At 44.1% G+C, this 22,560-nt stretch overlaps 1 protein-coding gene across 2 annotated transcripts in view; it reads right to left on the bottom strand.

The window, feature by feature from the left end:
• Nucleotides 1–22,560, bottom strand: part of SORCS2 (sortilin related VPS10 domain containing receptor 2) — a 1,741,628-nt gene that overhangs the window by 1,635,537 nt on the left and 83,531 nt on the right. The gene's annotated exons all lie outside the window — the stretch shown is intronic.

The following is a 22,560-nucleotide window of genomic DNA, read 5'->3' as shown; positions in this document are numbered from 1 at the left end:
ACACAAATTTAACGGCTAACATAAGAACATGCCATACTGGGTCAGACCAAGGGTCCATCAAGCCCAGCATCCTGTTTCCAACAGTGGCCAATCCAGGCCATAAGAACCTGGCAAGTACCCAAAAACTAAGTCTATTCCATGTTTGATTTTTTGACCGCCGCAGCACACTGAACCAACGATTTCAATGTGTTATCCACTATGACACCTAGATCTCTTTCTTGGATGGTAGCACCTAATATGGAACCTAACATTGTGTAACTATAGCATGGGTTATTTTTCCCTATATGCATCACCTTGCACTTATCCACATTAAATTTCGTCTGCCATTTGGATGCCCAATTTTCCAGTCTCACAAGGTCTTCCTGCAATTTATCACAATCCGCTTGTGATTTAACTACTCTGAACAATTTTGTATCATCTGCACATCACCCTTTGTTAGGAAATTCAGGTTGTCTGTATGGGTCAGTCAGGATGTTCAGATAGCTGACAGAAACCGCTGGGCTGTCTCCTCAACTGCTTGCCTCCCTTATCGATCCTTTGCCATCTCGGTGTGTCGCTCTGGGGTTTGACAGAATTTCGTGATCTAGGATCCTCTGGCGTCCTCGCAGTTGGGATCCCAGCAGCCTGCAAGATATCCAGTGCTTCCTCTACTGATGGAAGCTAGCACTACATATCACACTAACCGGCTAAATTTTAAAACCCTGCATTGGACATACCCTGAGACGCAACATCTTTTTTTTGTCCAGCTAATAAATGTGCACACAGACATTTTGTGTGGATGGATTTTTGTCAGAACACAAGGGGAACCTTTTTAACCAATCAGATTTATACAGCTAAGCGCTGATTTTAACCACATAAATCTTTTAAATATCAACCCCTAAGCTAATGAATGATATGAAAAATATTGCATGGTATCGTACATCCCACACAATAACTCTCTCCTGTAGATGCAGGCTCAACCTTAGAACATCTGCTTGCTGTTTTTTTCATTGGCTTTAAGGATCCAAAATGTAAGGGCGCTGGACTTTGAAAATCAGCATTTTCCTATTTACAGCCACTTTAAGGGAGACGGCTGTGGACTGAAAGACCATAAAACTTGAAGATACCTCCCCACACACTGTGACTCACTGGAACACATTCACAAAGATTTTTAGGTTCTTCATACAAGTGAACAAGGTACTTCAAAGTATGCAACTCACTTGCACCTGCATCTCAAAATGCAGCTAAATTTCTTTAATCGTAAATCCTCAACTGTCCTTTTATTATTATTATGCCTCTAAAATCATATCTAAATCAAATGCAGAGTCGTTTTCAAACTGAAAGAACACATCTTCTCAAATAGCGAAAGAGTCTCTGTTTCTTCATTTGACTTGACAGCAATCATCCCGACATGGACCGCGTTTCGGAGAATATCCTGCATCAGGGGAACCTTTGCTTCTCACAGCATTGAATAGGGAACCTTTTCTGTTCCTTTCCCAATGCTGTGAGAAGCAAAGTATCTCTGAGGCAGGATATTCTCTGAAATGCAGTACATGTTGGGTTGATTGCTATAAAGTCAAATGAAGAAACAGAGACTCTTTCGCTATTTAAAAAGATACGTTTTATTTAGATATGATTTTAGATGCATACAAATTTTTAAAAAGAGGACAATCGAGGACCGATGATTAAAAAAATTAACCAGCATTTTGAGATGTAGGTGCAAGTGAGTAGCATACTTGACTTCCCAGCATGGGAAATAGACAGAGAGAGAAGCCAACATTGCTATTCTACAGCAATAGAAGTACATGATCCCTGTCTTTATAAGGATCCCAAGTGATTGGCAAAACCAGCCAATGTGGGATGTGTTTTTACTTTTCCCCAAGAAGCACAACTGAAGAAAGTGGAAATGGCTGAAGCAGGGTCCAGCGAGGTTTGACTCCCCCAGTGTAGGCTGAGTTGCTTGCAGCTATGAATCTTACCTGCATGACTGTCAGCCAGCGCCAGCACAGAACCAAAACTGCGAACTGTAAATTTAAAACAGTGCATCTCCTGAGAGGGAGGCACAGATTATTTGAATGACCAGTACAGTTATTAAGCCAGCTTTCACTATAGATTGGAAAACTTGTTAGTTAAAACAACAACTTATTAAGTTCACCACCAGAAAAAAAAAAAAAAAGCTCCAATATTAACTTTTTTTTTCATTTTCTGGTTTTGTTTTTTTCCAAAAGGCTCTTTGGATTTGTGTTATTTAAAATTTGGGTCTACAGTATGTTTCTCATCACAGACTATAATTTTTAATACATTAGCGTTTTAATCCTGTCATTTAGATATCTCTTTGTATATGAAAACAGAACACTGTTGCTGTTTTATTGTATTTGAGTTTATTCCGCATTTAATTCAGTAAAGCTATTTTCCTTCAATAATCCCTGATCTTTTCTTCAGAAAGGAAAAAATCTCCTGAATACATGTACTGATGTCCGGGGTGGCTGCTGAATATAAAGTGAGAGAGACTGTGATAGAAGAAATGTGAAAGGGAAAAACCTTACAAGTAAAGCACGCTCTAGGCAGACCAATGTAACACCGTCCCGTCCCCCTCCCCTCCAAAAAAAACAAACCCCACCCTGAGTTGAAAGTGCCCCTCTTATAGTAGGAGCTACATAGTGCATCAAATTATCTCTTTAAAAGAGTCTCTCTCTCTCTCTCTCTCTCCCTCCCTCCCTCCCCCCCCCCACCTCTTCACCCACCCAGTGTTCAGGATCCATCTGGCTCAAAATCTCCAGACTTGCGCCTCACACGCGTAAGTCTTGGGAACGCCCACCCCACGCCCCTTTTCTGCTTCCTTATTCTTGACGCGCGCACAGGTATGTAACGCGCATACTTCCCCGGCTTCTTAAACTTTGCGTTGTTCGTGCAAGGCCCACGTGTGCAAGCATGGATGGGGCCGTTTTTGCTCTAGAAACCTGTTAAGAGTCATCAAGACAGATGGACATATCCAAGAACGCCTGTTGTTCCTCTCTGGAATAAAGAATCTGCATTATTTGCTATGTTTGCAGCATATATTTCATTTAATTCATTTTCTTATGTGATCCTCTTCTATCTCCAGCCTTAAACCTGGAGGGGGAGGGGGGTACACAAGACAAAAAAAAAAAAAAGCCATATTTGGACCAAGCAGACCTGCAAACTGTTGGCATAAACCTCCCTTCTTTAGAAAAGTCAGGCTTTCATAGTTACTTGCTGTCGGAGCTGTGAGGAGGATGTGGAGAGCTTCTGGACCCAGCTGTGGAGAACAGGTTTTTGCTTACAGCGAAAGGGATAGCAAATATAACATTCTTTGTTTGCTTAATCCTCTACTGTTTCTTTTTCCTCCAGCTTGTCATTGTCTGCTGGAGAGCTTGAGTGTGTGAAAGTGTCTGTTGGTTTGTTTTCATTTGCCTGGTTGGTCTTTTTTGTTTTTTTTTTTTTTTTTGGGGGGGGGGTTCTACAGGAGAGAGAGAGAGAGAGTGTCTCTAATGTGAAAAACAAACAGTTTTACATGACAGTGTAGGCGAAAGACGTAGGAGTGGGAACATGGAAGAGAGAGGGAGGGAAGGGTAGGCGAGTGGGCTTTTTACAGCAGCCCCCTTGCCACCACTGTTCCCTCTAAGCTGTGCGCATGTGCGGAGATCGTGAACCCCGTACACACAGCAAAACACGGTGCGCACAAGAAATCCCAATGGTCTTTGCGGTATGCTGGCTCTTGGTTGCACAAATTTGAAGTTGGCTTATAAAAAGTTGCACATTTTTGCACGTGCAGTCTTTAAAAAATCTGAGAGAATATTGCGGTTCTCAACCCCGTCATTTAGAAGCCCTCATCACCAGGGTAGTTCAAGCAATCTGCTGCTTGGGGCAAGGGATGAGATGGTGCCCCCTGCAAACCCCCCACCCTCACCCCAAGGCTTGGCGGCCCCAACAAAACACCTTCCACCCCCCCCCCCCCCAAAAAAAAAACAATAAGAAGGGCTCAGCTTCTCCAACAAATACAAATACAGAGACAGATCCTCAGCAAATGCAGAATAAGTGACACTAATTAGAAAATGTACTGTAAAAAAAACTGAAATGGAATCTCCAGAAAACCAGACTCTGTTTGCAGTGATCTCAGGCATGGAGAGAGAGAAAGGAAAGAAAGAAAGGGTAAGAGGACCAGGGGATAGTAGAGAAGGAAAGAAGGAAGGAGAGAGAGAGAGAGAAGATCTCAATTGGGAGGAAGAGGAGAGGAAAGGAAAAGGAAGAAATGAGATGGAGAAGGACAAGTTGCATCCTTCTCGTCAGCCATCCAGGGTCCAATCTGTGCTTTGTACTCTGCTGCACTACGGTGCACTGCACACTTCAAAGTGCATTCAAGCCCTGAGCTTGAGGAGGAAACCATGGCCCAAAACATTGCTCAAGTCCTCCTCTTGCCACCCCAGGTCAGCAGTGGGGAGAAAGGTATCAGTGGGAGGAATGGGGGATCAGGGAGTGTGGCCTGTCTAAGGTCATTAGTGACATCTGAAGGAAGGCAGTGCAGGCTTCCATCCACGGTGGATGCCATTGAGGGAGGACACAAAGATGGTTGCACTCTTCAGCCACTATGAGGCTAAGCAATAGGTGGTGGAAAATTATCCCCATGTACCGTCCCCATATTTTTGCTACCTAGCTTATTTGTCCCCCCGTCCCCCCCAAATAAGAACACAAGATATGCCAGGCTGAGTTAGACCAAAGGTCCACTGAGTCCAGTATGCTGACTCCAAGAACATAAGATTTACAATACTAGGTCAGACTATAGGTTCATCAAAAGCCCAGTATCCTGTTTCTAACAGTAGCCAATCCCCCAGTGCCTAAATCTCTGCTCTTTACCCATTCCTCAAGTTTCAGTTGCCTTCTGGCCACTTAGTTTTTCTAATCTTCTACTTTTTCTGCCATGCAGTTCAACCAGTGGTTTGAATCACATAGTATTCCATAGATCTCACATGAATGGCCTAACAAAAAGGGCAATCTGCCCCTACCTAGAAGACTCCATTCTAGCACTGACTTGGCTTCTGTGGATTCCTGATATGTGGCAGCAGACAGAAAAGCAATAATGCGCAGAAGTACACATGTACTGCGCTGTCTCTGCTGCCGCCACACCCAAAGGTAAACCCCAACTACAAAGGCACACTAGCAACCCAGGTCATGTGCGATTGAGGAGCCAATGCCTCCTTGCCCAACTCTGCCCATGCTCCTGCTGCTTTGACACCTGCAGCACTATCCCACCCAACTTAAAACAATAGCCTCGCCTAATGGTAGAGCTGGCCTGGCTCATTACCACTGCCGGAAGCTCAGTCAGCTGCCTCTTGCCTCCGGTAGGAACAGAAAATCCTAATGGAGTATATACAGAGGGGAAGTTCAGGAAATAGTGGGAGAAGAAGAGAGGAAAAATAAATTAGCTAATTGTGAAAAGACATCAGGTATTTGAACCAAAATATCACTCCAAGGTTTGCTCTGCAGTGATGCTTGCTGAGGCTGTGAGGGATTGTACAGAAAATTCCCTCAGACCACCTTAAGGGCCAAGGCACAGAAGCCTCGCCCAGTCCTCCCTTAAGGTTCAGATCCACAAGTAATCCTCGGAAAAGGGAGGAGTCCTTCACCAGAATATATGACCTCAGGGCTTAGAAGTGTAGCAAATTATTACTACAAACCAGGTTCCTGTCCCCACTAGCTTATCATGTGTTTGACCCTTACAATGTGGAATGAGCTGCATCTGGATCTTAGTGATGTGTTTTGAACCTGTTAAAAAAGGGTTCCATCCCAGCACAGGCTGCAACCTGCCGCAGCCAAGGGGAAGGAATATAAAAATACATCAAAACCCCTGTGTGCTCTCCTGTGAATGACAGATGTTCTGCATGAACCAGCATCTCACAGTGTTAATAAGTTGGGAAAAGGGCTGATTGTTTTGCCTTTCCCAGAAAACAGCACTACATAGACAGCAATGGAGGAAGCCAAATGAATGCTGGGAGACCATTCAAGGTAAAAAAAAAAAGGCACAGTTTGGCTGGCTCTCTCTCTCTCTGTAGGGTGGGGACAGCCAGGAATTGGAGCCAGAAGCCAGGAAGAGAGGAGTACATCTGGCAGCCCTGCAATCAGTTCTTCACCTGAAGAGCTAATTATCGAGAGGGAGAGACAAAATCTGCGCTCTGAGGAAATAGAGACACAAACTGCTGTTCTTGCTTTATAACCGAGTTACATACATGTAAAATACCAACAAGGGACAGAGGAGCCAGGAGCTGAGACTTCTTTTGCAAAGATACCCAGGTCCAGGAACACCTAGATGGATCACCATCCTAAGAGTCTGAGTTAAGTAATCTAAACTTTGCACAGAGAGTATCTTAGCAGAGGAGAGAGAAGGCTTTTGTCACAAATTTAGTATCTCATCTTAACTGCTTCAGCCTTTCACCTGAAGTCGGGTGTGCTGGCAGGCACAGACACAAAAGATAGGGCTGGAATGGAGAAACTGATAGATTGTGGTCTTTCTGTAAGAGACTGAAACCAGGCCAGCTTTCTCTTTAGTACCAAGTAAACCATTTGTGGAAGCTCCCCAGGAGAGGGAGACCTTTCACACACTGCAGTGCTTGTCTATTTGGTCTGTTATCTAGCAGCTCTACCATAAAAAAGATACTTCTTCATTTATTTGCTTGGTTTTTTTCCCCACACAATTTTGTGTTTGGGACAGGGTGTACCCTTTACAAACTGGTGATCCCCCCCTCCCCCTTTTTGAGTACTCAGGGGTAAAGACTATTTTTGAAAGTTGTGCACTTAACGGCTTTTCTCCCTAACTTTTCTCTATTAGTGTTTCTTAATTTTTTTTTACTGTCCTATATGAGTATGTTGGTTGCCCTGCATAACAGGTCATACCCATTATTTCTGCATTGCTTGATTTAAAATAAGAAAGCTGCAAGTTTATATTATACTTCACTACTGTACTTTTCCCATTTAATATTCTGGCTGGATTTACTGTCTACTTACACAATACTAGTAAAAGTGTTAATTACTGTTTTACTCTGGTGTGATGATTTTATCTGGACTGTGTTGCCACAAGTGAGAGGTTGTTTAGGAAGGGGACAGAATTGTGGTATCGGGGTGACCAGGACCCTGCTCATCCCCCCCCCCCCCCCCCCAGGCTATGAACCCAAAGATAAATTATTAGTAAATATAATTTCTCATGTGGTACTCCCCACCCCAAGCATAGGAGTAATTCATAGACCAGACCAAAGGCGTAGCCACAGAAGGGGTTAAGTGGAGCCGTGGGAAACAGACAGAGTCCCACCTGATGCTAAGACCTGCTCCCTTTAAGGTTTGAGATTGACCTGTTATGTTTAAAGACTGTGTGTGTTGCCTGAAGTCAAGGTGAGCTCCCTAATTTGTTTGTTTTGCTTTGCATCTCACTTTGTTTCCACTGTAAACAAACTGCATTGAAGGAACAGCCAGAGTCTGCCTCCTTTTCCCTCTGGCTGTTTCTAAGCTGCTACAGCTCAAGTTACCACAGAGCCTCACCTCCTCTCTCCCTTGCTGTTCCGGGGCTCTTTCCTCTCTTTCTTTTCTTCCTTTGCCCCTGCTGCTGCAGCCAGAGCGCAAGAGGCTTCATATGTTAGTGAAACAAACCATCCTGCAGGGTGTAAACCTTTTTTTTTTCCTTTATGTATTATGCACTTAATACTATCCTCCAGGTGGTGGTCTTTTTCTGGCTTAAAGTTTGTGTGATAAACAGTAAACACTGCCTCCCTTACTGTACATACTGACTGAATGCCCAAACAACTCAATATTCTTTAGCATGGCCAATCCCGTGCTGTGTGAGCCCTGCATCAGTGGCCCCTCTAGTCACACAGTCTCAGGGACAAGCTCACTATCCTAGACCTCTCACTATTCTCACACTTTTCTCTGCTCCAGGAAGCTGGGGTTCAATGATGGGGAGGATTAAAAGCCTCCAGGGCCCTAGTCCTTCCTTCTCCAGTACTCACTTTAGCAGTTCTCAGCAGGCTGGATCTTAAATTGAAGAAACAGGCAGGTTCGTGGAGTGGTGTTCAAAAAATAAAGTTTACAGCAACTTAAAAAATAAGATCCAGGCAAAAATAGCAAAAAAACCCCACCCCATCAACATGTGTAGTAGAATTGTAACTCCGAGCACCCCTGCTCCCTTATGTATCTTGCAGCCTCTGAGTCAGTGTCCAGATCTCTTTCCCCAGGGATGGGCAAGAAAATTAAGTCACTATCTCTCTAAACAGGCAAGGAGATGATGATGGACAAATATCTCCTTCCTCCTCCAAAAAAAACCCAGCTTCTTCCAAAACAGTTCTTCTTCTGGGCAAGTTACATGCCCCACTTTCACTGGGTGCAGAGCATGGTAGCTCCCGGGCTACTGAAAATCTGCTTGGACTGGGCACAGAGCATAGAGATCCCGTCCTCTCCCCTCAGGCAGGGGATTTCCCTCCCGAGCTGTGCAGCAGGACATAAAAACACCCACTTCTCTTGAAAGCCAAAATTTCACCTTTCTGCTCTCCTCGCGCCAAGACAGTACCCTCTAGGTCTGGAGGGCTCTAGCAGGGTAACTGGCCTTGCTTATCCCACTGGCGCAGGCAGGGGGCCTACTGGGATCCACCAAGAACAAAACCATCCTCCTCAACCCAAAGCTACATCCAAACCAAAATTAACTCCAACCACACTTTGATCACGCAAAACCCAGTTTACAGGGGCTTCACTGTCCAAACCCCAAAACATGGAAAAGAGCCAACACTTGGAAATGGTCTAAAAGTGAAACTCCTCCCAAAGCTGGAAACTGGAAAACATTTGGTAATTTACATATCTATCTATCTATATATATAGTTAGCCATCATAACTCTATCTATGTTGTGCTAAAAGACATAGGGGTCAATTTTCAAAATTGTGTGCAGTTCCCGGTGCGTGCACATGGACGTGCCGATTTTATAACATACGCACGCACACATGCGTGCCAGATTTTAACATATGCGCACGTGCAGGGGGGAGAAATTTTAAAATTATGCACGGCAACATGATCAGCCTTTTTTCCAGTTCCCTCCCCATCCGCTCCTCCCAACCCCCCGCTGCCTAACTTTCCTTCCCTTTCCCCTCTCCACCCTGACCCCTAACCCCTACCTAGCTACCCCAAGTATTTTTTTTATTGCACTACTTACTGCTCCTCTGGAGCAGTAAGTATTTTCCACGTGCCAGCCAGCTGCCGGCGCGCACTTCCCCAGGACAGGTCCCTGCCCCCCTGGCCCACTCTTTTTTCAGGGCCCGGTACTTGTGCACGTAACGGGGGTTACGCGCGTGGCTGGGCCCATTCTAAAATGCTCGCAGTGGGCACAAGGCCTGGCCACGCATGTAACCCCTGGTTTTTTTATGCATGCGGCCCTCTGATAATTTACTTGATAGTGAATAGTTAGTACATGGCATAAAGTTTTTGCACTGAAGTATATTGCCCCTATATTTCTTTGTCCTGTTTAGTAAGAAATTGCTCTTTGATTTAGTCAAGGAGACATTCCATAAAAATAATGAAGCTTCCTCTTAGAGAGAGATGCATTTCTAAACTTCTTCCTGGTATCTGTGACAGGGACCTGTATGAGGAGCTCAAACTACACCCAGCACTAGGAACAGAAACTATGAACATTTTGGGGGTAGGCTACTGGTCACATCAGGTATGAAGAACCTTTTAAGGGGAATTTTAAAAGCCCAGCATGCACCAAAACCGGGAGATACATGCACAAGTTGGACCGGCGCAGGCCAAGCGGAGTTTAAAAACTAAGTTCCAAAAAAGGGGCGGGGTCTGGGCAGGGCAATGGGTGTTCCAGGATTCCACATTGAAATTAGTGTATAAATACTGGCGCACATAGGAGCGCGCTGGGGTCCCCTGCCACATCACTTCACTTCTGCTGTGGATGACCTGTAAGTTGTAAAACAAAAAATTCTAGGTAGATCGGCGGGGTTTTAAGGGTCGGGGCTAACGGGGGAGAAAGGAGGCTATTAAACTGGGGGGGGGGGGTGTTGGAAGTCCTATCCCTTACCTGGGCAAACTGGGAACAAACTGGAAAAACTGGTAATGGCGTCGGCGCCCACGTCTATTAAAATCCCCCCACTTATGTGATAGAAGCGGCACTTGCGTGCATAGGTGCACGTGTGACCACGTCCCTGGGTGCGGGCCGACAAATGTTTGTACATGTGCAACCGCGCGCCTGTTTAAAAGTTACTGGCCCTGTGAGCTCAGTACCATAACACACAAAACATCTGAAATGATCACACTGGGGTACAGGTGTTTGGCAAGGCAACTCCATTTTCAATTGGGATGTGTGTGTACCTGGCCCCTGTTATGAGCTGTGAACACTATTCAGGGCTGCCACAGGTCCAGGTCCAAGTCCTGATGGAGGGGAGAAGTGGGAGAAATTAATCTTCAGAGTCTCTGGGTCCATCGGTCAAAACACCGTCACTGGCTCACACGCTCTCCCTGTAAAAACTCTCCAAAAGGTGTAAGATGGTCCCAAACTATAACCCTGAAGCCAAAATCAGCAAAAGGGGTAACCAGCAAAATTCACACCAGGGTCCCTTCATTCAGTCACTGCACTGGGGTCAAGAAAAAGAAACAGGAGCCCATTGTGGTGGTCAACTTAAAGAGAAGAATCCAAGCCAAAATTACAAAAATATGAATCAGCCTCAAATAAATTACCACCATGAACAATATCCTTGTCCATCCCTTTCGCATCATCATCCACAGCAAAAATATTCTCAAGCCCCGCAACTCGCTCTCAAAAATCCCAGCAGTTCAAAACTCCAAAAAAAACGGTAATCCAAAAACCTTCGCCTCTTTCAGCTTCTCTTCACCCCAGTCACATACACTCTTGCAGCCTGGGCAAAAAGTCTAAAAGCTCACATTCCCCCTTCAGCCTCGCTTTCCTGGTCGCTTAGGCAGAAAGAACCCAAATGACCCAGCCTTTCTAGAAACCAGGAGGGGGACCCCAATCCTCCCAGACTGGTCACAGTTCCAGCTTCTCCACTGCAATCCACAGCAAAAAGTCTTCTTCTCCTTTTGATCAAATACTTCAGGGAGACCGGCTATGACCACATAGCTGCGCCTATTCCTCTGGGCTCTTTTTTTGCTCGAGATCAAGGGGTGATCTCCAGCTCGCCTTCCCTTCCTGGCTTCTACAGCCACGCCTTACCCTTTAAAGAACTCAGCATGCTCCCAGGGATTATATACCCCCAAGAAAGCCTATCCCCCCCAAAAAAGGTGGAGATTGGCAAGGGAAAGATTCAAAAAAAAAAAAAAAAGCAAAACCCGTCTCCCAATGCCTAAAGATGGAAAATTGCCGGAGATAACGTTAGTGACGGGCAGTGCCCCCGTCTCGTGTGTTTCTTGAATGAAAGCAGAGCTGGCCGTAAGCGTCACTTTGGGCACCAGTGCAGCAGATCGTCCATCACTGAGGCTACACGTTCTGAAAGTACGGAAGCTTTCCGGGACTCTTTATTTTGGCAAATTTTGATAAACCCATGGCAAATGACAGGAGTCAGATCCTGAGACTGCTGCTAACATCCATCTTTGCAATAATGCCATTCAGTACATTTACAACACCTGTGTAAACACGCCGGGCTGCACATGGTTAGTCAAGTAAATGTTTGCCATAGAGTCTTCAGATGGCTGCTTATTAATGTGGTCATGAACCCTGTGGTTCCTGGCCCAAAGCTATGGGACATAAATTCTTTTAAACTCTGAAGACTTAACTATTGTAGTTTGGCTTAGAAAAAAAAAACAGAGCAACAAACAGCAGCACTGAAAATTCTCACTCACTTAAAACTTAGTTGGAATTTAATTGGAAGGTACTGGTGATATTTACACATTTCTAAATTCTTTCTATCGGTGCTTTTAAGAAATGGCCGTGTCACTCCCCATGGCTGCTGTTGTTGCACCTCTTCCCCACTTCCCAGACCTTGACTCCTTCCCCAGAACCGCACCCCCACCTCCCACTCTCAACTCACTGCTAGTGAAGTGACTGAAGGAAGTTGCAGAGGGCCCAGTTCTGGGGTCAGGAGCGACTGTAGTACTTTGTAAGTGCATCCTGAAGCCTGTTTCTGTGCCATAATGAAAGCACAGGCCTCAGGCCTGCCCCTATGCAGCTTCCTAGGCCGTGAACTGGGGCCTGGCCTGGGATGTGTGTGTGTGTCTGTGTGTGTGTGTCTGTGTGTGTGTGTGTGTCTGTGTGTGTGTGTGTGTGTGTGTGTCTGTGTGTGTGTGTGTGTGTGTGTGTGTGTGTGTGTGTCTGTGTGTGTGTGTGTGTGTGTCTGTGTGTGTGTGTGTGTGTGTGTGACAGCGGCCCTGAGACAGGTGCTGGTCATTGGAGTTCTGCACCTGGAAAAGTTCCAGGTTTTTCTCAATCTCTAATTTTGGAGCGGTGGTGATTTCATGTTGGCAGATATTTATTAAGGGGAAGCTATATCTCCTTAAGGGATTTTGTGATGGAGAACTACTAGGGGGCGTTTTCCCTGGATCAATTTAAGTTGGCAATCAGAACTGGGAAGGGCATTTCCCTCGGACCAGTTGTTGAAGTTGGAGTGAAGTTAGGGTGGGGGAAGTATCTCTCCCGTCCCTGCAGCCAGTGGCTGCTGTCCGCAAGGCCCACATACAAACTTCTGTCCGCAAGGTCACATACAAACTTCTGGGCACTGCCTGAGAGCTACCTGGAAGGAACCATGAATTAGCAAGTTGATGGGAATCCAATCCATGAGGTGTGGCAGTAATGAATACTTTTTCTTCATGAAGAGGAGGCCTGACTCTCCTGTATTTTATGCTAGTGGGGAGAAAGGAAGAAATGGAGATGCTATCTGGAAAAAGTCATCCTTAGAGGAAGAGTGTTGCACTGGTGCTGCTATGAAACCTGGAAATCCGGAGAAATCAATGATTTTTAGACATTTTTTTATTCTGACTGCTGGACACCCCAGAATGGAAAGAAAAGTTGTTTTGTTTGAAGATACCCAAGCGTGAGACCTTTCTTATTCCCAAAGTATGGGTATGTTTGGGGCATGTTTCAGCTATCAGAAGAGCGGGGGTAGCAGTCAGAAGGGTCACTGAGGGGAAAGAGTGTATGGTGTGTTTTCCCGGTCAGCTTAAGAGATATACCCCCTTTCCTCTGCTCCAGGGGCCACTACCCCATCTGCTCGACCATTATCGTGTTCTGAACCCACACAGAGGCTGGTGTTTAGCTCACAAACAAGCCATCGGGCATTTCTCTTAATATATATATATATATATATATATATATATATATATATATATATATATATATAAATAAATAAAATAAATAAATACAGGGGGGTTCCCGAACCTTTTTGCCCCTGAAAAAAAAAAAAAAAAAGCACTGCCTTTTCTAACTATTTTGATGGAAAGTGGAACGGCTATATGAACCATGCTTATGGGTCCATTCAACAAAGGTTAGCTAGGCACAGGAAGGCAAAAAAGAGAGGAGGGGGATTGAGCTCTCTAGAGACTGGGGGATGGATTAAGCTCTGCCTCTGCCTAGAGAAGCTGCCAGGTGATGTTAAACCAGTCCTGTGAAGCAGTAATTGAGGTGATTTATGGACGCTCAAGATCCATAAGAAGGCAAAGCAGTCTCTACATCCCCGGGTGCTACCCAATGGGGCCATAAAAGAATCTGTTTCTCTTCAGGGCTGGAACCACTCACTGGCTAACTCTCTCACAAGTTCTCTTACTCCCAAATTTAGTCTTACTCACAGTTTTCCTCAATCCTTTTGTCAATCTTACTTTTCATGGATCCCAAGTTGGGAAAGGATCCTGGAACACACAGCTCTCGATGGTCCTTTATCAAGGTAGGAAGAAGGGGCAGCCAAATCTTCCTCCCAGATCGTCTAATAAAATTGTCGATTTAACCCAAAAAACTGCTATTAACACTTGCAGCAGGTCACCACCTCTAGGGGAGGTCTTCCCTGTCCCTGAATGCCCCAGACATGGGGTTCTCCATGCCCCGTGTCCTGTGTCCAGGAGAGGCCCAGATGTCTCACAAGGATCCCACCACAAAAATTGTAAAAAGCCCCAAAACAACCCAGAATGAAAATCCCAACCAGCCAGGGAGTGGACTGGATAAGGAAAACTTTCCCGACCCTGGTCAGTCTCCCCAGGCAGGGTTTGCCAGCTCCTCTGACTGGGACCAAAAAATCCAACTCAGAAAGAGCTCCACACTACCTCCTAACTCCAACTCAAAGCCTCACTGCCTGCAAATCTTACCTGTAGAGGCTGCTTTTGTTAACTCTCAGGAGGAAGACCATCCCAGCGCTCTCAAAGGGAGAGGCTGCACTCAAGCAAAACCTCCCCCATTTCTAACTCACTCTAGACTGCTTTCTGAATATAGGGATACCCAGCGCTTAATTGTGACGTAACCGAAGGATCTGTCACAAGAGATGATAAGCAAGAAAGGCCCCAATGCTGCATCCTGTGGTCGGCACTAATAGCAGACAGGTCTCACCATCTCAGACTTTTATGGTGATGGTGACTTGATCTGGGTCTTAACAAAAAATGTAAAATAAATTCAGAGGCAAGGACTACTAAAACTATCTTCCCAAAAGTGAGGGAAGACATGTTCATAATTGTTGTGTATGTTTCCTCCAGAAATGAATTTGTGCAGCGTGTAGCTACTCACACGTGTACTCTGCGAGCTGCACGACTAGATTTCTGGAGCGTATGTGACATACCTGCTTTAATGTTCTGCTTTGTTTCGGTTCTGTCCTCAAACATAAAGCATTGCTTTTTCTGGGAAAGGAGCAGAAAATAGAACTTGCACATGGATTACCAGAAGGGCACAGAAATAGAAATTTAAAAAAAAAAAAGAAGCAATGTTCCATGTTAATTAAGCCCATCAAGCCTTCTGTAAGCCTGTGGCTGGGTGTGAAAGCGGTGGTTACCTCAGACCCTTATGATAGCGCAGCAGAGCACTTCCTCTCACACTGCACTGCCTTCAGCTTTCTTAAGAAGCGCAGGTTTCACTTAACCTATTTTCCATCACAATTTCTATGTATTACATGGCTTTATAGAAGGGAATATTAGGCAAAACCAATGTGAGCAGGGTGTGAATTCTGAGCTACACATTACTTCTACAAAAGACTTCCTGTGTTTTAGCAGCCCCTCCCCCCAGTTACCGTTCCTTTATGGCCTGGAAAGGCAGGGACATGTGGTTTAGGGGAAAGACCCAGACATTCCGTCAAGTCTCATATACGGGGAGCTGGGGGGGTCCTCCCCACTCTCCAGAACCCACCCCAGCCTTGTTATTTACTTTGGACAAAATTGTAAAACTGCTTCATACACTCACAGACTCCTTGGGGGGGGGGGGGCCTGCTGACAGTAGTTTTTGGAAAAAACACAAACCCTGCTACGTTTTCCCTACACTTCTGCTGGAATCACGTCTGTTCCACTAACCATCGTCTATGATAAGGGTATTTACAGAAGCCCCCGCATGGTTCAGGCCTCAGCTATTAATGTTCAAACCGTGCAGGGCTCCGTGGATACCCAGCCCCGCGGTTCAAAAAGAGGACGTCTCGCCGTGGGGCTGCAGGAGGAACGAGGCGCCTGGGGGCAGAGGGAAAGAGGGAGAGAAAGGACAGTGCGGGGACTCATAAATCGGTTGGGAAAGGGGTGTAAAGCCGGGGGCAGAATGGGAGTGAGGGGGAGGCAGGGATACTGTAATGAAAAAAATAGCAGCCATGAGCTCAGGGAGAGAAGGTACTGGGGAGAAGAGCAAGGGAAGGACAGGGACTCGGGGAGAGCAAGGACTTGGGTTTTAGGTGCACAGGGAAGAGCTGAAACTCTGTCAGAGCTTGGGGGCAGAACAGGGACTTGTGAAGGGTGGGAAGGTGGGACCTGAGCCGCAACTTGGGGGGGACAGAGGGAACTTAGCAATTGGGTGGATACTAATGGGGGTATATGTGAGAGAGTATGTGAGAGAGGGATAAGGGGCTAAGAGAAGGGGGCTGAAAAGTGAAGAGTGATTGAGAGGTGGTGTGAGTGATCTGGAGGACCGGGGAGAAGTTGAAAGGCAGTAGAAAGGGACTGGGGTGCTGTACAGAGGTATAAGAGGAAAGGAATGTGTCTGTGAAGAAGGTGGGAATGGAGCTGAGGTGGTGGCAAAAGGAGTAATAGGAGGAAGAAGAACAGGATGGAGGCCAGGGAGGAAACGAGTGACAGGGAAGAGGCAGGGGCAGGGCTAGTAATTCCATGAGGAAAACTAGGCAGTCACCTAGAGCCAAGATTCTGGGGGCGGCAATATCCTGCCAGTGTGAGATTTAGAGGGGGTGATGTATCAGAGGCAATGCAGTCAAAGAATGGTGCCTTGTACTGGAGCCACTGCAGCAGTAATTGAGAGGGAAGGGTATGAATGGCCAAAGGTTCATCTGGGGTGCCCAATATGCTTGCACTGGTATTGAGCAGGGGCTGGTGAGGGGATAAGAAGCCCAGGAAAGTAGATGAGAACAGGGCGAGTATAAAAGGTGGTGGGAATGGGGGGGGGGGGGGGGGGGGGGGGACTAGGGAATGGGTGAGTGAGGGAGAATAGAGGGCTGGGAAATGAAAGTAGAGAAAGGGAAATGGGAGGACTGGAAGGAAGGTGAGAGTGGGAGATGGAAAGCTGACATATGTGAGAATCGAAAAGAGATAGATTGAGGACTATAGGATTAGAGAGGGGATGAAGAAAGGTGAGATTTAGCTATGAGTGGATAGAAAAGCAAAGAAGAGAGGAAGTGATCCTCTAGCAAGGATCTCCTCTCCAGGTGATGCATTGTCTTCTCACACCACGGACGAGTCTCCCAGGGCTACTGCCCAGGAGGGAAGGGATAGGTCGGCCGTCATAGTTGGTGATTCAGTTATTAGAAATGTAGATAGCAGGGTGGCTGGTGGACATGAGGACCGCTCAGTATCTTGCCTGCCTGGTGCAAAGGTGGCAGACCTCATGCGTCACCTAGATAGGATTATAGACAGTGCTGGGGAGGAGTCTGCTGTCGTGGTACATGTGGGCACCAAAGACATAGGAAAATGTGGGAGGGAGGTTCTGGAAGCCAATTTAGAATTTTAGGTAGAAAGTTGAAATCCAGAACTTCAGGGTTGCATTCTCTGAAATGCTCCCTGTTCAACGTGCAGGGCCCCAGAGGCAGGCAGAGTTCCGGAGTCTCAATGTATAGATGAGACGATGGTGCAAGGAAGAGGGATTCAATTTTTTTGAACCTGGTGTTTGTCATATAATGGTTGAATATTCATATTTATATATATAAAAAAACATTTTTTGGTATATTATAATTTCGGCAATGTGGGTTCTTTAAAAAGAATTTTGGTATTACCTACATTGGAGGTATTGTTTGGTTGTTTGGTTTGTTAAATATATCCAAAGCAGGAAACCTATGAGGGAATTAGCTGGAGCGTTAGATGATAGAGGGGTTAAAGGGACTCTTAGGGAAGATAAGTCCATTGCAGAAAGACTAAATTAATTCTGTGTTTGCTAATGAGGATGTTGAAGAGATACTGGTTCCAGAGATGGTTTTTCAAGGGTCAAATGCCACATGAACTGAACCAAATTACTGTGAACCTGGAAGATGTAGTAGGCCAGATTGACAAAATAAAGAGTAGCAAATCACCTGGATTGGATGGTATGCACCCCAGGGTTCTGAAGAAACTAAAAAATGAAATTTCAGATCCATTACTTAAAATTTGTAACCTATCATCAAAATCATTCATTGCACCTGAAGACTGGAGGGTGCCCAATGTAACCCCAATATTTAAAAGGCTCTAGAGGTGATCCGGTAATCCATAGACTGGTGTGCTTGACTTTAGTGCCTGGAAAATTAGTGAAAACTATTCTAAAGATCAAAATCACAGTGCATATAGAAAAACATGGTTTAAAGGAACACAGTCAGCATGGATTTACCCAAGGGAAGTTTTGCCTCACAAACCTGCTTCATTTTTTGGAAGGGATTAATAAACATGTGGATAAAGGTGAACCAGTAGATGTAGTGTATTTGGACTTTCAGAAGGCGTTTGACAAAGTCCCCCATGAGAAAACTAAAAAGTCATAGGAGACTATGTCCTTTCGTGGATTACAAACTGGTTAAAAGACAGGAAAAGGGAGTAGGATTAAATGGTCAATTTTCTAAGTGCATAAGGGTAAACAGTGGAGTGCCTCAGAGATCTGTAATTCGACCGGTGCTTTTTAATATATTTATAAATGATCTGGAAAGAAATACAATGTGTGAGGTAATCAAATTTGTAGATGATACAAAATTATTCAGAGTAGTTAAATCACAAGTGGGTTGTGATAAATTGCAGGAAGACTTTGAGATACTGGAAGATTGGGCATCCAAATGGCAGATGAAATTTAATATGGACAAGTGCATGGTGATGCAAATAGGGAAACATAACCCATGCTGAAGTTACACGATGTTAAGTCACATGTGGACAAGTGCAAGGTGATGCAAATAGGTAAACATAACCTTTGCTGAAGTTACACCTTGTTAAGTCACATATTAGGAGCTACCACCCAGGAAAAAGATCTAAGCGTCATAGTGGATAATGCATTGAAATTGTCGGCTCAGTATGCTGTGGCAGTCAAAAAAGCAAACATAATGTTAGGAATTATTAGGAAGGGAATGGTGAATAAAATGGAAAATGTCATAATGCCTCTGTATCACTCCATAGTGAGACCGCACCTTGAGTACTGTGTACAGTTCTGATTACCATATCTCAAAAAAGACAGTTACACTAGAGAAGGTACAGATAAGGGCGACCAAAATGATAAAGGGGATGGGATGGAATGGCTCCCCTATGAGGAGAAGGCTAAAGAGATTAGTGCTATTCAGCATAGAGAAGACATGGCTGTGGAGATATGGTAAAGGTCTACAAAATCATGAAAGGACTTGAATGGGTAAATGTGAATCAGTTATTTCCTCTCACAGATAATAGAAGGACTAGGAGGCACTCCATAAAGTTAATAGCACATTTAAAACAAATTGAAGAAAATTCTTTTTCACTCAACACACAATTAAGTTCTGGAATTTGTTACCAGAGGATGTAGTTAGGGCATTTAGTGTAGCTGAGTTTAAAAAAGGTTTGGATAAGTTCTTTGAGGAGAAGTCCATAAACTGCTATTAATCAAGTTGACTTAGGGAATAGCCACTCTATTACTGGCATTAGTAGCATGGAGTCTATTTAATGCTTGGGTATTTGCCAGAAACTTGTAACCTGGGATGGCAGGGGGCTGTGCTGTGGGGGTGAGCATATGTGGAAATGCCACTTTGGCTTGTCCTCCTCCATATTTAACTTGCCCCCTCCACTTCTTTTATCTGACTCACCATGAACTTCGCCCCTTCTTCACTAAGTGAACACCATTTCTGCTCAGCAATTGTAAAATCATTCCATGGTCCATGAAGCAAAATTGCTCACATTGAAACCATCTATTCAACCATCCATGTATCTCCAGAATGAGAACTTCCCTGCTCTGCCTTGACTATATACTGGGAAAAGAGGAGAAAACCACCTGTGCACCTATCTGCTTCACCCTCTCTCCCAAAGCCATGAAGTCACTTTAGATATGTTCCAGGGGATACCTAGTAGTATCATTCATATCAGCATGGATAAGCAGTAATGGCTAGTAGACAGTAGGTTTGATGATTCAGTGGTTCCTCATAATTGGCATCCAGCAGACAGTGCACTTCCCAGAACAGTATGTCTGGTCAGTAGATGGATGCATTTTTGCCCTTCAGAAAAGTCTCACCTTTCGCTTCTGATCCTGCAGCTTTGTGGCTCAAAGCTCTCAGTTCCTCCTCATCCTGGGATAGTTTCTCCACTTCCACATTCAGGGCTGCTTACTGATTCTTCAGCTCAAGTGAAGGTGGGGTTGGGGGTGAGGATTCTACTGAGTTTGATAATATGTCTCCAGCTGTCATTTAGCTGTCTAGTTTCTCCTTTCCCTTCATTGGACTTCTCTATCTTAGATGCTTCAAGAAGCATTTTATTGATGTAGTCCTCAGTGTCATGAATGCTTCTAAGTTTCACCATGTCCTCTCAGTTCAGCCACTTGTTTCCTGAGTGAATCAAACTATACAGACAGCTTTTATACTGGATTGGTTCCTCTCTGTGGATTAGGATCTCCATCTGGACAGAGGCTGAAGCAGTAACTGTGTCAACACTGTCAACAAAGCAGCTGCCGCACAGAAAATAGACAATAGGGAAGATAACTAATAAGAGCCAGAGCTCATGCAGAAGAGAGGTATCTACTAAGGATACTGGCATATCAGGAAATTTAGAAAATCCTGACAGAGCGCTTGTGGTAAAAGCTGAAGTTGCCCAGCATAACTGCATAACTGTGCCAGCAGTTTTGTTGACAATGTTTCCATTCATCCTTCTTCTCCTCTGGGATGCTGGTATATGCAGAAAGAAATGAAAAAAGAGCAAAATCCTATCTTTTCTTCAGTTGACCTGCATGGATAATCAGCTGGTTTCTCTTCTATGAAATCTAGCAGCTTCAGAAAGATTCCCTTAGTGTAGCTATGTTTGCTTGCTTACATATAATTCTGAAGTATGGAGCAATGTATCTTATCTATTAAGAATATGAAATGTGGGTTTTGTATCTTTTTGGTTTGTAGTCTATGAGGAGTCCGGTTGCCTTGGTTACAAAAATGTCAGAACAATTAAAAAATTAATTACCTGAAGGATCTAATATGTTAATACTAATTAAGCTCCCTGTGAACTTTTCTTAGGTGTTCTATCTTCACAAATGACTCGTAAATTTATCTAAATTACTTCCTTACATTTCACTATCAACAATTGTCAGGTTATTCTGTGTAATCCAGCCCCCCCTAATTTCAGATTTAGACTATATAGTAAGAATGGAAAGTGGGGTGGAAAGGCGTTGGGATGGAGAGAAGGAACTAAAGTTATAAGGGGGGAAGAGATAAAGTACTCTCCCAACAACAAAGCAACCCTTCCCCTCTAAAATTCCTTTATAAATTAACCATCATAAATAAACCCAGACAACAGAAAAGCAATGCAAACAAAAGTATCATTTTTCAAAAATAAACACTGAAAAGCAATGGAAATATCTTTTTTTATTTTTAATTTAAAGCAATTTAATCAAAATCCAGGAAAAATACCTCTGTGATAAAATGAGGGAAAAAATATATTCCACACATTAAAAAGGTCAAAGGAAGACCAAACGGCTGCCAGCATGGTTAAATAGGGAGGTGAAAGAAGCAGTTAAAATCAAAACGACATCTTCAGAAAATTGAAAGCAGATCCAAACGAAGAAATTAGGACAGAGCATAAGCACTGGCAAGTTACATGTAAAACATTAATAAGGCAGGCCAAGAGATAATTTGAAAAGAAGCTTGCTATAGAGGGAAAAAAAAAACGAATAAATTCTTTTTCAAGTACATTCACGTCAAGAAGACTATGAGGGAGTCAGTTGGACCACTAGAAGTCCAAATGGTAAATGGGTGCTCAGAGATTACAAGGCCATAGAAGAAAAATGAAATGAATTGTTTGCTTCAGTCTTTACCGAGAAAAACATATGAAGCATTCTTTGATGATTATGTTAAGAGAACATGAAGCAAATCACTATGAAAACAGAAGATATAGTAGAGCAAACCTGACAAACTAAAGAGTAACGTATCACCAGGACTGGCTTGTATTTGCCCCAGAGTTCTGAAAGAACTCAAATATGAAATTACAAAACTGTTACTAGTAATCTGTAATCGATCATTTAAAACAGCCAAAGACCTGAAGATTGGAGGATGGCCAGGGTAACACCAATTTTTAAAAAGGAATTCTAAGGGAGGGCCCAGGAAACTATAGAACAATGAACATGACATTGGTGTCAGATAAAATGATAGCAATAGCTATTCTTAAGAATGAAATCACTGGCCATATAGATAGACATGGATTTAGCAAAAGGAAAATCTTGCTTTCTTAGCGTCCAGTCAGATGAATCCAGAACAAGTGGGTTATGTACCTCTACCAGCAGAGGTTCATAACCTACTTGTTCTGGACTCATCTGACTGTCCTAAAGAAAAGGAAATTATATCAGGTAAGTAGTAATTTCTCATTTACCAATCTACTAGATTTTTTTGAAGGAGTTAATAAACATGTGGATGAGGGTGAGCTGGTTGATATAGTGCATTTAGATTTTTCAGAAGGTATTTGACAAAGTCCCTCATAACAGATGTCTCAGGATATTAAGAAGTTATAGCATAGGAGACCATGTCCTGTTGTGGAATGGTAGTTTTGTTAAAAGACAGGAAATAGAGTAGGACTATATAGCGCTATTTAACATTGATAAATGATTTGGAAAAGGAAGCAACAAGAGACAATCAAATTTGTAGATGATACAAAATTATTCCTAGTTGTTAAAACATGAGTGGATTGTGAGGAACTGCAGAAGGACCCTGCAAGACTGGGAGACTGTGCATCTAAATAGCATCCTGTTTACCCTATATTTTATGAGACATCTTCAACTCTTTTTGCATAAACATGATTTATGCTCT

The sequence above is a fragment of the Rhinatrema bivittatum genome, chromosome 1 (genome assembly GCF_901001135.1).
Source record: "Rhinatrema bivittatum chromosome 1, aRhiBiv1.1, whole genome shotgun sequence".
In the NCBI taxonomy this organism is placed as follows: Eukaryota; Metazoa; Chordata; class Amphibia; order Gymnophiona; family Rhinatrematidae; genus Rhinatrema; species Rhinatrema bivittatum.
Note: the sequence above shows the minus strand (reverse complement) of the source record. Positions and strands in the feature narration are given on the sequence as shown.